This window comes from Coturnix japonica, chromosome 20 (genome assembly GCF_001577835.2).
Source record: "Coturnix japonica isolate 7356 chromosome 20, Coturnix japonica 2.1, whole genome shotgun sequence".
In the NCBI taxonomy this organism is placed as follows: Eukaryota; Metazoa; Chordata; class Aves; order Galliformes; family Phasianidae; genus Coturnix; species Coturnix japonica.
The window spans coordinates 3,764,242-3,777,254 of record NC_029535.1 but is presented as its reverse complement, the minus strand read 5'-3'; the positions used below and the strand labels follow the sequence as shown (position 1 = coordinate 3,777,254).

Sequence of the window (13,013 nt, the reverse complement as noted above, 5' to 3'; positions counted from 1 at the left end):
ACTTCTCTACAGCAAGTATGTAAGCAGTGTCATCTGAGCTCTGAGCAACCCTGACACCAGCTGAGGCTGGTGTGCTATAGATGAGGCTGTGAACGCATGCAGACATCTCCTTTACTGTTGGTTAACCCTTCATGGATGGGTGTGAACCAGGCTTTAGAAATGCTTCATGCAAAGTACGTAAACTGTATTTAAACTGTTGGTTTATCCGTTAATGCAATGGCACATAAATCTGTCACTCGTGCAGGTTTGCTTATCCTCCTTGGCTGAGAAGAGCCATTCATTTTACAGTGGAGATCACATGTACCCTTAAACTGTGCTTTTGAAACACTGACATACTTCAGATGTGTATGGGTATGTCGGGGAATTAAGTTTCTTCCCCTCTGCTTTTGACTGAACACCTATTTGCATTGTGGCTCCTCCTGTGTGCTCAACCCAGGGGAGCACAAGTGGCCACAGCTGGGCAGGGAGATGGGGGAGCTTGGGGGGCACAGCCAGGCCTGAGCAATAGCCCCTGCTGCTCTCGGACCTGAGTGATGGAATTGGAAGGAAATGTTCTGAAGGCTTGGTTTGGTTTGCCCCTTAATTCCCCCCAGCAAATAGCAGAGTGGATTTTGCATGCAAATTAGTGCCTGCATATTTCTCCCCCATGCAGAAAGCAACCCAGGCTTCCTAGCTATCAAAAGTGTGCTTCGATGGCACCAGGCAATGTGGTCACTGCCACTTCGTGAAGTGTGCAAGCTCTGACCACCAGCCCTGCTGCTAAAGAGCCTCCAAGAAGTGAACTTATAACAAATAAATAACTGAGCAAAAATCCAAGCTGCAATTAAACATGTTGTGTCAGTGTCTTCCATTCTTGTGCACAGAATGCTCTCTGGTCTTGAAAGTCTAGAAAACACAGGCTCACTCCAAATTCTTAGAAGGCAGAGTGAATGTTAGTACACCCCAGGGCTGGTGTCAGCACGAAAACTGCAGCTGCACTAATACAGTCCTAAATGAGTATAGGTAAAAATACAGCTTTAGGACAATTGTGATGAATTTGTACCTGGATAAACAGAATGTTAGAAAAACTGTTACTTATGACATTCCTACCTGCTTCTATTGCAGCTCTGTTGCAAAGCTTGCCCAAGCTCTTGCGTGCCTACTATTCATTGCTCCTGTGCCATTAAATGCCTCCATTTTGGGTCATAGCAGTAATGGCAAAAGACGTCAAAGGCACAATAGAAAACTTAGTGTTGCAAGCTCCTTAAGTAGGTTCAATCATTTTATTATTTTTTTTCTCCTGGGAAATTCCTGCCTGTACAAGGGTATTGCATCTGGTGAGGCTGTGGGGATATACATGTGGGTGGTTCAAGGTGTGGAACGATGTCACCATTCTAGTTGGAACATGCTGATCATGATGTCGTATCAAAGGAAACCGCTTGCAAAATGACTGTCAGATGAACCCTGGGCAAAGGAACATAATGGTTTGTATGTATTTGCAGCATTTGCATAACCATGCAGCATCCTACAGTCCCATACCTGTCTGCATAAAGGGAGGGGACCTTCATGTTATGAGACAGTCACATTCCAGGACAAGCCACATGGATGAAAAAAGAGTGTATTTCAACCTCTACTCCAACTTACATCCAACTTACATCTTACTAGACTGCCAAGGAAGATGTTTTTGCTGAAGGATGCAAGATAACCACATTCAATATGATACAGCTGGCTTTAGGAGCCAGCTACCTCCATTCCTCCAAGGCTAGCTCTGGTTCTGAAGGAAAATGTACGTAAAGAGAATCAGGAGTCCCTTCAAACTGTCAGTACTTCACAGTATGAGAACCTTCTAACAACAAGGACAACAGGCAACAGCTTTCTCTTGTTAGGCTCTCCAAAACCAGACTGTTCCCTCCATTATCTCCAGTGACTAAAGAGAATGAAACACCTGGATCTGGGATGTGAGTTGAGGAGTTGGAAGTTAAGACCAGGACTGAAATTTCTCTAACAATCCAGAGCATTTTGGCTTGATCTCATCAATCCTCCATTACTTTACCCTCATGTGCAAATAAGCATTTGTAATAGTTTCAGTTCCTGCTAACACAGCTATTCCTTGAATGAAATGGTTCATTTGTTTTAAAGACCTAAACCAACACTCAATCCATATATTTTAAAAACACAACGACTGAAACACGTGTACCACAGCATGAAACCTGGTTTGCGGTCCCTGCTCTGATGGTTTCTGATGCCACCAGAACCCTTTGGCTGAATGACTCCTGTATCAAGCACCCAGGCTCTGTTCACAGCCCCCAAACACTGATGGCATGGCTGGAAGGGGACTCCCACTGGGCTGAGCTGATCGCAGAAATATGAGTGATGCTTTAAGTTCTCCAGTCTCTAAATCATACATTTCCACTGTGGGCATGGATAACAACCATCTTTAAGGTATGGAAGGAGGGCTGTGTGAAATCAGCAGGCTGAAAGCAGTGTTAATGGAGGTTCATTCGAGGTAAGGCCGTAAGCTAAAGGCCACATGTTGCTTTTATGGCAGCTTTCCCCCTTGCTTGCCATCCTGAGCCAACAGCTCCCTCAGAGCCCTTCATGCCTGCACACACACTTGCTGCACAGACACAAAACAAGCAGGAGAGGCTTCCCTGCTGAAAGCGTTTAATATTCTGTCTGTGCTGGCATGCTCTTGTCTTGCTTCATAAAACCTGTTGAAAGCCAGTCAATTCATTAATCTTTTGCCAAGAGACGTTAAATGCCAAACAGGGAAAGACGATAATGACTTGTCAGTTCATAAGAAAGGGCCTCATCCTGCAAGGTGCTGAAAATGGAAGCCATGGAAAGCAGGAAGGTGCTTGGCAGGCTGCAGGATGGATCCTTGTACATTCTCTGCTCTCCTGCTCTGGTTTGATGCACAGCTTCCAAAACATAGGCAGGAAGGTGTGAGCATACAAGGAAGCCATGAGCAAGATGCTGTCCTCAGGGAGGTCTCTTCAAGTGATCCAATGTATCAGGGGGGTCAGCAGGACTGATGGGGGTTCCACAGGAGAAAAGTTTCAAAGCACAAAGAGGAGAAGCAGAGGCAGCTTGGTCCGTTGCCAGCATGAAGCCAGCACTTCAATCCTGCAGCAGATAAAGCCCTGGCAGCGTCAAAGCTTTTGCAACATGAGATCCCCGATCCAGCTTTAAACTGCTCCATCCCCATCCTAGGCTGCAGGCACTGCTTGGGGCTGGCAACCTGCAGCATCTTCAGTCCTTCTCCTCTGCACAGCACCGCAGCTGCAGAAGGCAGGAGGAAGCAGCACTGCTGGCCTCAGGCAATTGCGGCACGTGAGTCAGGCTGCAAAAAGGCAACGAGTTTCACTGAAAGCCTGTAGGTTTACAGATAAATAATTGTCAAAGCCTTTTTTAATTATTTATTTCTATTTTTATTTATATATATTTTTTAATGTATTTTCATTGGATGTCTTAAGATTCTGAAGCTTAGGATTTTGAGCCGTGCCGGAGGTTATATATGTTGAAAGAAAAGAGAAAAAGAATTCTTCATAGGGTTGCATGACTCACGTAGCTGGAGCCTTACTACTAATAAAACTGTCGTTATCACAGGGTTTTCATTAAGCTAATCAGAGTGGGTATCACTGAGGTCAACCACAGTTTCCAAACGGTGCCGTGGTTCCAGGGCAGTTAACGATGCTGAAGCGAAGCACTAAAATCAAGTACACTCAGCCTCCTTGTTGCGCGGGAGAAGTGGATCAATACTGAATTAGAGGTGGATAAACTGCATTTAACTATATTTAACAATACCACTGATAGCACTTAAACTTATTAGGTATCAATTATCCCCCAGTTTCACAGCAGCTCACCTCCGCCTCATATCTGCAGCATTCAATTGCTCCAGCCAGAGTTTGCTGCAGGGCTGCTGGTGTTCTGTCCCACAGCTGATGAAGTTGGAGTCTCATTTCATGGAAAGTTTTTTTCCTGAGTTGCTCATCAGCCCTAAATCCCCCTAAATGAAGCCAAGCTGCTGTGTACCATGTTTTCCGATTTCAAGCGGCCTTCTAAGCTTAATACTTAGGCATCCTTCCCAGTTGGAAAGCCTAAGAAAAAGCTTGGTAGGAAAACCAGCTTGGTGGTTTCTAGTTACTGCATATCGCTGGTAGGATTCGTAATGAAACTGGAGTTTTCTGCAGTGGGGACAAACACCCTGCACACTTTTGCAACAATTATTCCCTTTAGCATAGGCAGTGTACAAGGCACCCCGTGGCCCTTCACTCTGGGCTGTGTTGAAATGGCCTGAACACTTCAGTGAGGAGGGAGGATAAGTTGGGGGCTGCCGTCTTTTGCTGCCCGTGGATAGGAGCAGGAAATGGGTTGGCACTCAAGTGTGTGATCAACACGATCCTCCTTCAAACCAATTTGTTTTGTGCTGATAAATGAGGATGGGAGAGTGCTCATGTCATCTCCAAGCCAGCTTCTCCTTAGCATGCACAGGAAGAGCCAGGTCCTAATAGGAGGAGGAGAAGGATGCCCCATAGCTGTGCCTCTTCTTCGGGCCCCTCCATGAAGGGCTGTCCATGGCTTTGCAGCAGAACAGCTCTCAGGATGCAGAAGAGCAAAGGGACTTTTTGTTCTTCTTCTAAGCAGGATTCCCCTGTCCAGCCTCCATGAGAGACTGCTGGAGCCTTTGCTCTGCATCATTTGGGACCACCTCTCAGTCTGGCAGCTGAGATACGGGAGACAGTCACAGGGTGCCAAGTGAGATGCAGCCTCCTTTATTCTCCAGTAGTTGCCTTTCCTGGACCCACCCCAGCTCACAGCTATCTGTGGTGTTGGTATCAGCCTCTCCCTGAGCGCTGCAGGCCCAGCGCCTCAACCCGGCTTCTTTCTGGCAGACTTGTTTATCTGGGTGTTACATTGCTCCAGGCCAAGGCTTAGTTTCTGTTGTACTTGAGCCAGTGTACACAGCTCTGGCAGCTTTCGGCACATGGGAGGAGCATCGTTTTATCCCAAAGTCTGCTTGGGGAATTGATAACTATTCAACAGGACAGCAGAAGGAGAGCATGGAGCAATGAGAGGGGTCTCTCAGTGGAGGGGATGCAGCAGGCAGTGGGACAAACACTATATGAATAATAAATTGAGGTGCTTTAAACTTTTATTTTTATGATTTGATGGTGGTTGTGGTGGTGAGCTCCAGACTAGGATTAATGAATCCCCTGCAGCTATTCTGCTTTGACTAGATCTGGCAGAGATTACATTAGAGAGAAAGGGAGTGGGGGGATGGAGAAAGAAATGCACCACTTATCAGAATGCTTATACAGATAGGAGCTAAGAGGTGTAACCTGATGAGACATCTTTCATTTCATACAATGCAAGCCCTGCACGGTCCCTCTGGATCTCTTAAACAGAGATATAATAAGCTCTTTGGAGCCTCCCAAAAGCACATCACACTATGGAAAGTGTTAGGAGCTCATTATGCAGCAGGCTGCAGGAGCCAAGCATGGGGCTGAAACCAAGAGTAAGTTCTGTAGCCACAGCAGCTCTGGGAAGCAGAGCTTTGCAGAGTGAGATGCAAAGACACGGAGGTCCCTTCTTGCCCTGCAGTGTGTGTGCACATCCATAGTGTAGTGTGGATGCTTTCTAACCTGGGCATTTTGCAGAGCCTTATGGTCGCATGGTTTTCAAACATGAGCAAAACAGAAAGGCACGGGGGGCAGGGGACTAACATTATTCACATTTGGTGTTAGTGGTGACAGCAAAACATGGAAGAAATTCAGGGAAACCTGCAGCCTCCCCTGCCCCTGGTTCACATCTGGTCACAATTCCCTGCTACTTGCCAAACAATTAAAAACAACAACCTGTTTTATTAGCTGTCACATCCCATAAAATATTTCAGAGCCCTTCATCAGCAGCTGACGTCCTGTCAGTAATAGTTCTGTGTGTTAAAAAAACCCAAACCAACACATTCACAATATTATTCCAATGTCTGGCTCTCAGGTTTATCTCCAGTGCCTATCACAGTAGCATTCAAGCACTGAATGCAAGGTTAACAACTTTACAATTACGGATGTGAAAGATATATAGATGTTGACTTTCCTCCCACCTGGAGTCTGAGTAACACAGGTCTTACAGGCTGCTTGTCCCATGCCTGGCCCTCCAAGGACAGTACATGGGCTGAGCTTTTGGTGGCGTGTGGCTGGCGGGGACTTTAGTGGAGATAACCAGACTAAAGCTCACTGCTGGGGACTGGTTATTGCTAAGTGCAGGCAGTCCCTGTCCTGCCACCGTGGTCCCTCTCCAGCTGCTGCCAAGAGCTTAAGGCATCTGGTCCAAAACACACCGACCCCTGCAGCACAACCCTAACTCTGCCAAGACTGCCAAATGCTGCCTGTTTCTGCCCCACAAACAGGCAGACTTCCTGCAAACTTTTCTTTCTAAGATGCGTTTAGCAGAGCTTCAGAAAGTTGCAGTCACCTGTCTGTAAGAATACAGTGCTCGAGGCTGAAGTAAGTGATCAAGACTGAAATCAGGCTAATAAACTCTTATGTTTTAGAACTCTGAGACGAAGTACTGAAAACCTGGGGAAGATATTGTCTGCTTTTTATATAAATGGAAGAGGTTGAATTCATTTTCTAAATGCAAATCCAAGTGCAGAACAGAACTGTTTTTCACATTCTGCATATTGCACAGCTGCAGAGTGGAGCCTGCCTGATGGAGCTCACAGCTCAGATGCACCAAATGTGATGTAACACGTCTCAGATCAAACACGGACTTAGTGGGCAAAGCAGTGAATGGAGCCCAGGCCCCTGGTTCAGAACAGCTGCCCGCTCATGCAAACATCTATGTTGACATCTTTAATTTTCTCCCCAGGCCTTATTTTTGAAGGGGTAACCTTACATCCAGCATCACTGTTTTATTGCATGGGTACATTCTACATGGTAATAGACAATCTCCAGTTAAATCACCTGGGAACCAGCAAAGCAAAATGAGGAGGAAATCAGATATCAAAATGCTGTTACACACCTCTCAAGCATCAGGAGCTGGCAATCTGCTCCCCTCATCTCACAGGGCTTGCCATCACTTCCAGCTGCCATGAATGGGGCCCATGGCATCATGTATGTTTCAGGATGAAAACTGGCTCATTTGCTTGAAATGATCTAAGTTTCACATCTCTGTTTTCAGATATATTTTGAATATTAGCACAGCATGATTGTCTGGCATGGGAGAAATCCGTGGGTCAGATTCTGCCCAGTGCTGCTAGCACACAGCATGCATAGGCATCAGATACAACAGCCTGAGCATAACCAAAAGCAGACTTTAGATCTGCATGGCTCCAGTGAATGGCAGCTGCTTGGTCACCTCTCATCACATCTCTGTGTCCTTCTACAGAAGCTACTGGGCTACAGAAACTGATTGCCAGCCCAGAAATGACAGAGTCTGTGCAGCACAGCAAGGAGCAGGCTCATGCTCAGACTCCTCTGGCTTCATGTTCCAGACTTCCCTAAATAACAGCAAGTACAGCCTGGTCAAGACATGGCACACAGTGTTTAATAGCAGGATGGAGAGGAAAAGACAGTTTTCCTCTCTGTAGGAGCAGGACCATGCTTAATAGGAGCATAATTTTCTGCTCCTGTATAATTGTATATTCAAATGCTTGCAATTGCATGCAATTATTTGCAGGTCTGAAAAAAGCCCCACTAACTGGCTGCAGTGAGAAGATGAAGACAAAATAAACTCATGGTATGGAGGTGGTTCATCAGAAAAAAATAATTGTGATAACAGAAAGGAAAATAAAGGCAAAATCCAATGTCAGACTATCACAAAGGAAGATTATGTGGTGTAATTTGAGTAGTACAAGAGGAGCACATGTGGGATCAGCCCTCTAGTCCTGCAGGCAGTTTCAATAGGATGTGATTTTTTTTTTCTCTTTGGAAATCCCAGCTCGCACGGTATATTTTCTGTTGGATGATGCTCTGCCTCAGCATTTCTAACAACAACAACAAAAAACCCAGCACGGGTAAACCTTGGACAACGCTTTGAACCTCCAGGCCTTCGGTGCTCTTAGCAGGTGAGCTGAGATAAATCGAGCGGCTCCAACAGGCATGGGGCACTCGTGCCTTTAGCAGCACACCGGACTGCTGGAGGAGAAGAGGCGGGTGGCAGAAAGCGCTCTTTGATATATTGATATAACATCCACTCTGAAACCTCAGGGAGCCCCGTCTCCTAATATTATTCTTTCTTCATTTTCAATTCAAACCAAAAGTGAAAACAGAAAGAAAATAACCCTCTTTTCTCTCCTTGCTTGCTTTTCTCCCCCCCACCCTTTCCCCTCCCGCTCCTGAAATGGGAGGGGAAGAGGAAAGGGGCTAGAGCCACTTAGATCAGTTTCATGCACAGGAGAAATAAGACAGGAATTATTTTTCTTGTTAGCCTTTTTGTAAGAAGACAGACAACCCTTTCAGCCCAAATACAATATTGTAATTGCTCATATTCAACTGACAGAGGTTCCCAGATGAGCTCCACTGAGGCGTCATTTACTAATCTGTCATGTTCTATAGCACCCGGCACAGAGCGCTGTAAAAGTGTCTTCTTCTCTCTAAGTTATTTATATAGTTGGCTGAAAGCGCTTTGCTTGTACAAACTAGAAACTATTAGATTAGACCAGCAGAGACAGCCAGAGGCAATCTTTTTAACAAAGTGAGTGGGATTCAAAGTAGGGTTGGAAAGCAAATATTATTTCACTGGAAGTCTATTAGAGGTAGTTCCCTGGATAACAAATAAGTGCTTTGTTAGCTTAGCTTGAAGAAATGCACTGGTCAGGTTGGCAGCAGCTGGGTCTAATGGCAAACTGTGTGATAGCAGATGATAATTCTGTGATCAGTGCATTGCTTAAGCCAGTTTAGCTCTCGCCTCCTTCGCAGCTCACCACATCTCTGGGGTTACCTATTTAAAGTGCATGTCAGAACTTAGCAGCTGGGGATAACTCTGTTTGTTTTAAAACTTCTCATCCTAACACACGCACGCTCACATAAAAAAGAGAAGTATGTAAATTCAGCCTATCAGAAAGCAAATATTCTCGCTGGTGAAGGTTGAGAGGTTGTTCGTGCTGGAGTGCTTCAGCAAAAGTGAGCTCTGGGCTCAAACCAAGGTGAGGGCACAGATCTCATCACGACAAGCAGAAAGGCAGAGTTTCTAAGTATCAGATGAGATTAAAGGATATTCATAAAAATATGTCAAACAAGTCATAGTTACTATTAGCTGCTAATTCCAGCAAATACAGCTTTCATTCAACCCCTGGGACTGCTGCTGTTAGTACTGGATAAAGTGATTTTGCTTTGGTACAAGGCAAAATGTCTCTGTGCTGTAAATCCATATGAAGATGATTCCTAAAAGTAGAAACATGTCAGTGTAACACCTTGGGATCTATTTCTTTCAACGAGAGGTGCTCCATCCATGTAAGAGGTTGCTTTTATTTATTATTAATAACTACTTGCCTGCTAGATGGAAATTCCCTGTTTGGAGCTTCTAGTCTGAGATTAAAAATAATAATAAATATATATATATATCAGTTTCCTGTGCAGCAAGTTGGATAAAAGTCAGACAAACTACAGGATGCACAGAATGCTAATAGCCAGATGACAACGTTATCTAAAACAAGAGCCTGGATATCTCTCACTGTGGTCTGGACGGCCTGACACACCAAATCTTCCCAAAAGGCCATAGCATATCCCCCCCATTTCTTGTATTCACTGCAATACTGGCTCCAGGATGGATGCTGCAGTAACACTGGGCAAAGGAGTTGGAGAAACCATGGCCCATGTCCTGCTCCACTGTGCCCAGAAAAACTGGTTTCCTGCTGGGAAATGCATACCCAGTGTCTCTTAGGGGGTTGATAGGGGCCTGCCTGATACATTCAGCCCCTCCAGCAGTTCGACCTGCTGTTGGGCATTGTGCTTTGCTCCTTTTCTAAATGCAGCAGTGGTGCCACCCAGGGCTATGCACTGTCTTTATCCAGCAATTATATTTTCAGTCTCAGGCCAGCCTAGATACACATATCGTAGGGGCAGGTCCATCCATAGGGTGAAGGTAACCCCACTCCTTACATTGTCTCCACATCCATACAGCCTTCTCCACACCAACAGTCTGCAGGTTCACTAATTAATTAAGCCTTGATTGCTCCACAGCTCATCTTTGGCTCCCCGTGCCTGATCTTTGAGTCTAAGAATACAAATCTGTGCTGGAAAGATGTAAGCTGATGACTACAGTGAGAGAATGGGTAAAGTAGATACTGTGAAGCTAATGCTGTGAGTTCATGCGGGTGAGCTGTTGAGCAGATAATCTCCATTTAGCTTATCTCAAAAAGCCAGCTGAAAAATATGCTTTTACCAACACCCTTCAATGTCTCACTAAGACTATTTACCCAACCTCCACAACTCATGCAAGCAGATAATTAGCTGGACCCCATCCCACGGCAGCCAGCACTTAGTCAGAGGAGAAAGTGCAGAACTTGCCCAGCCTGCTCCCACTCCAGCACTGCTGCACTCACTTTCTGCAGAATCATTTCACTTTCCTAGCCCTGATTTACACCTTCGAGGAAGTTCACCCTTTTGCCCTCCTCCCAAGACAGCCTCCTCAAAGAGGACATTTGCTTTTTGTTCTCTGGGGCAGGGATGAAATTGAGAATGAGAGGTTTTGTAGAGGCACGGTGCAGCAGGAAATCCAGCCCAGAATTAACTACAAGCTGTGCAGGTGAAAACCACCATCCACTCATTAATACTCCTAAATGAGTTAAAATGCTAGGGATTCCCAGGGACACACCTGGGCTTTACCTTGCCAAAGGAGTGGGAAGAAACAAGGTCCCCTCCCAAGCCCAAATCTCTCCTACGCAGTTGCGTTGCCCCAATTCCCCTGTCTGCCAGTGATCCCAAGCATGCATCCCTTCCACTTGCAGTTCACCTCTAATAGGCTGCTCATCATAATGACGGGTTAGCCTTTCTGTTGCTGGAAGCAGGCAGCTAGACTGCAACTCCCTTTGATCTTCCCTCTCCACTCTTCCCGCAGGGCCATATTTTCCTAAGGGAGAAGGAGGTGAGAGCGCAGCCATGTCACCAACTCCCTCTGGAACGAGCCAGACAAGTCTTTTATCTGCAGGGAGGTTTCGCTCTGTTTGGGAGGATTAAGGTTTCTCCAGTTTGACTAGAAGCCCTCACCTGCTGATAAAAAATGTGTTTTAATGGCTTAGCACACCTGGCTCAATGCACTGTGAGTATATACTTAAGTGGGCAGTTTGTTGGAGGTATTGTAGTCCTACAGGCAAACCCACAGGAAATTAAACATTTTGGGGGAGCATGAGGACAAAGGAGTAGAAATCTCACACTCCTCCTCTATGAATGGAAGATTTTTCATTCTTCACATGTGAAATCACTCTTATCTCTTCTGTACGAAGGTGACAAATAAAGCACATTTCCTTCCAGGCAATTAATGAGGTGGGGCCAGAAGAGGGAATTTGTTCTTATCTTTATCTGCAGTGACAAAAAGTCCCAAGTGTGACTGGCTTTTTACAGTCACTCTTGCTCTGAGTTTGACGCCTTTACAGCCTCAGAGAGTTCAGGTGATCTGCAGGGACATGGAAAGCAGAAAATGCCCATGGGACAAACATGCACCCTGAAAGCTGAATACCTGCAGGACCAATCATCAGCTGGTAGAAATGGTTCCAATTCCACTGCAGTAAGCATAGGCAGATGTAGCCTGTTGGGATTTACTCCTGCACTTGCATTTTTCAGCTCAGAGCACAGCTTTCTCTGGCAGAGCATCTGGGCCCATCACCAGATCCAGCTGTGTGCTCCAGGTGCAGCTGGGCAGACTCCTGGCACAGCCCACATGGCAAGGCAGAGCTATGGGGTCAGGCCAGCATGGGACACTTGTCAGTGGGCTGAGCAGAGCAAATGGGACTGGAAAGCACAACCCCAGCTCCCAGCCTGGTGAGCAGCACTACCCCTGAGCTTCAAGCTGAAGCATCTTGCTGGTATGTCGAGTCACAGAGGAAATAGATTCTTCATTTTTGTTTCTTCCCTATTTTCTGCCTGTTTCCTCCTTTCTTTTTGTGTAATTCATTCATTTGAGGAAATGGATGCTCCTTAGGGGAGTGGGGCCCTAACAATTTGCTTTAACCTGTGCATGTGTTTCACCAACAGCAGCTTCCAGAAAAGTGGAAATTCAAGGCATTTGTCTGGACTGGCAAAAAAGAAATTGTGGGGTTGATTTTTCTCTTTCCTCTTCAGTTTGGTTTTGTTTCTTTATCAGCAGCTCTTCCCCTTTCCCTCCTCAGAGCTGGCTTGCTCTTTATATCACTTCAGGCAGGCTGTAATGATCTTAATGCAGCTCTGATCTATACGGGCCAGCAGCTGAGTCTGATGATATATTGCAATCTTTATTGCCCTGTTACTCCCATTCTCTCAAGTGCTTCTCCAGATCGATGGTGAAATTCCTCTGCTTTAGTGGCTTTAAGGCGGGAGGTCTCTCATTCACCAGATGCACAATGAGCCGAACTGTCACAGGTTGGGTTTACAGATGCTCAGTCTGCAAAAGACGTCACACAGGTCCATGCTGAGAAACTGTTGGCAAGGGAAGACCGGAATGAATTCTTGCTAATATCACCCAAACACACACACTAAATAATTCTGTTTGGAATTAGTTCTTTCTGGTGGATCTGGATCATCTCCTTACTATCACATCGTCACAACTGTAATTTGATGGAAACTGTGGGATGGGAGTGATTCAGACATAAAGCTGGAGTTTGCTCTATTCAAGAGAGTGAAGACTTCAGTGAGAAGCAGAGAGAGAAACTCACAAATAAAATAGAAAGAGTGTGTACATCAGGCCTCCTCATTTTCACAATCAGGACCTGAGATTAAGGAGTCTGAAAAGTTATGTTGTTCCATTTGGTGTGAGTTAAGTTTTTAAGCATATGGGAGCCTGTTTAGTGCTTCTGCAGTTCTTCAGTATAAATGCAACTCTTACCAGCATTTCTTCTC

The 13,013-nt window shown here is 45.6% G+C and overlaps 1 long non-coding RNA gene across 1 annotated transcript in view; it reads right to left on the bottom strand.

Moving 5' to 3' along the window:
- Positions 1-613: 613 nt before the first annotated feature.
- The window catches only part of LOC107322900, a 73,711-nt gene continuing 61,311 nt past the window's right edge, over positions 614-13,013 (bottom strand). The window contains exon 9 of the long non-coding RNA XR_004309403.1: positions 614-12,558. This is a non-coding gene — a long non-coding RNA (uncharacterized LOC107322900). The remainder of the gene's footprint in view (positions 12,559-13,013) is intronic.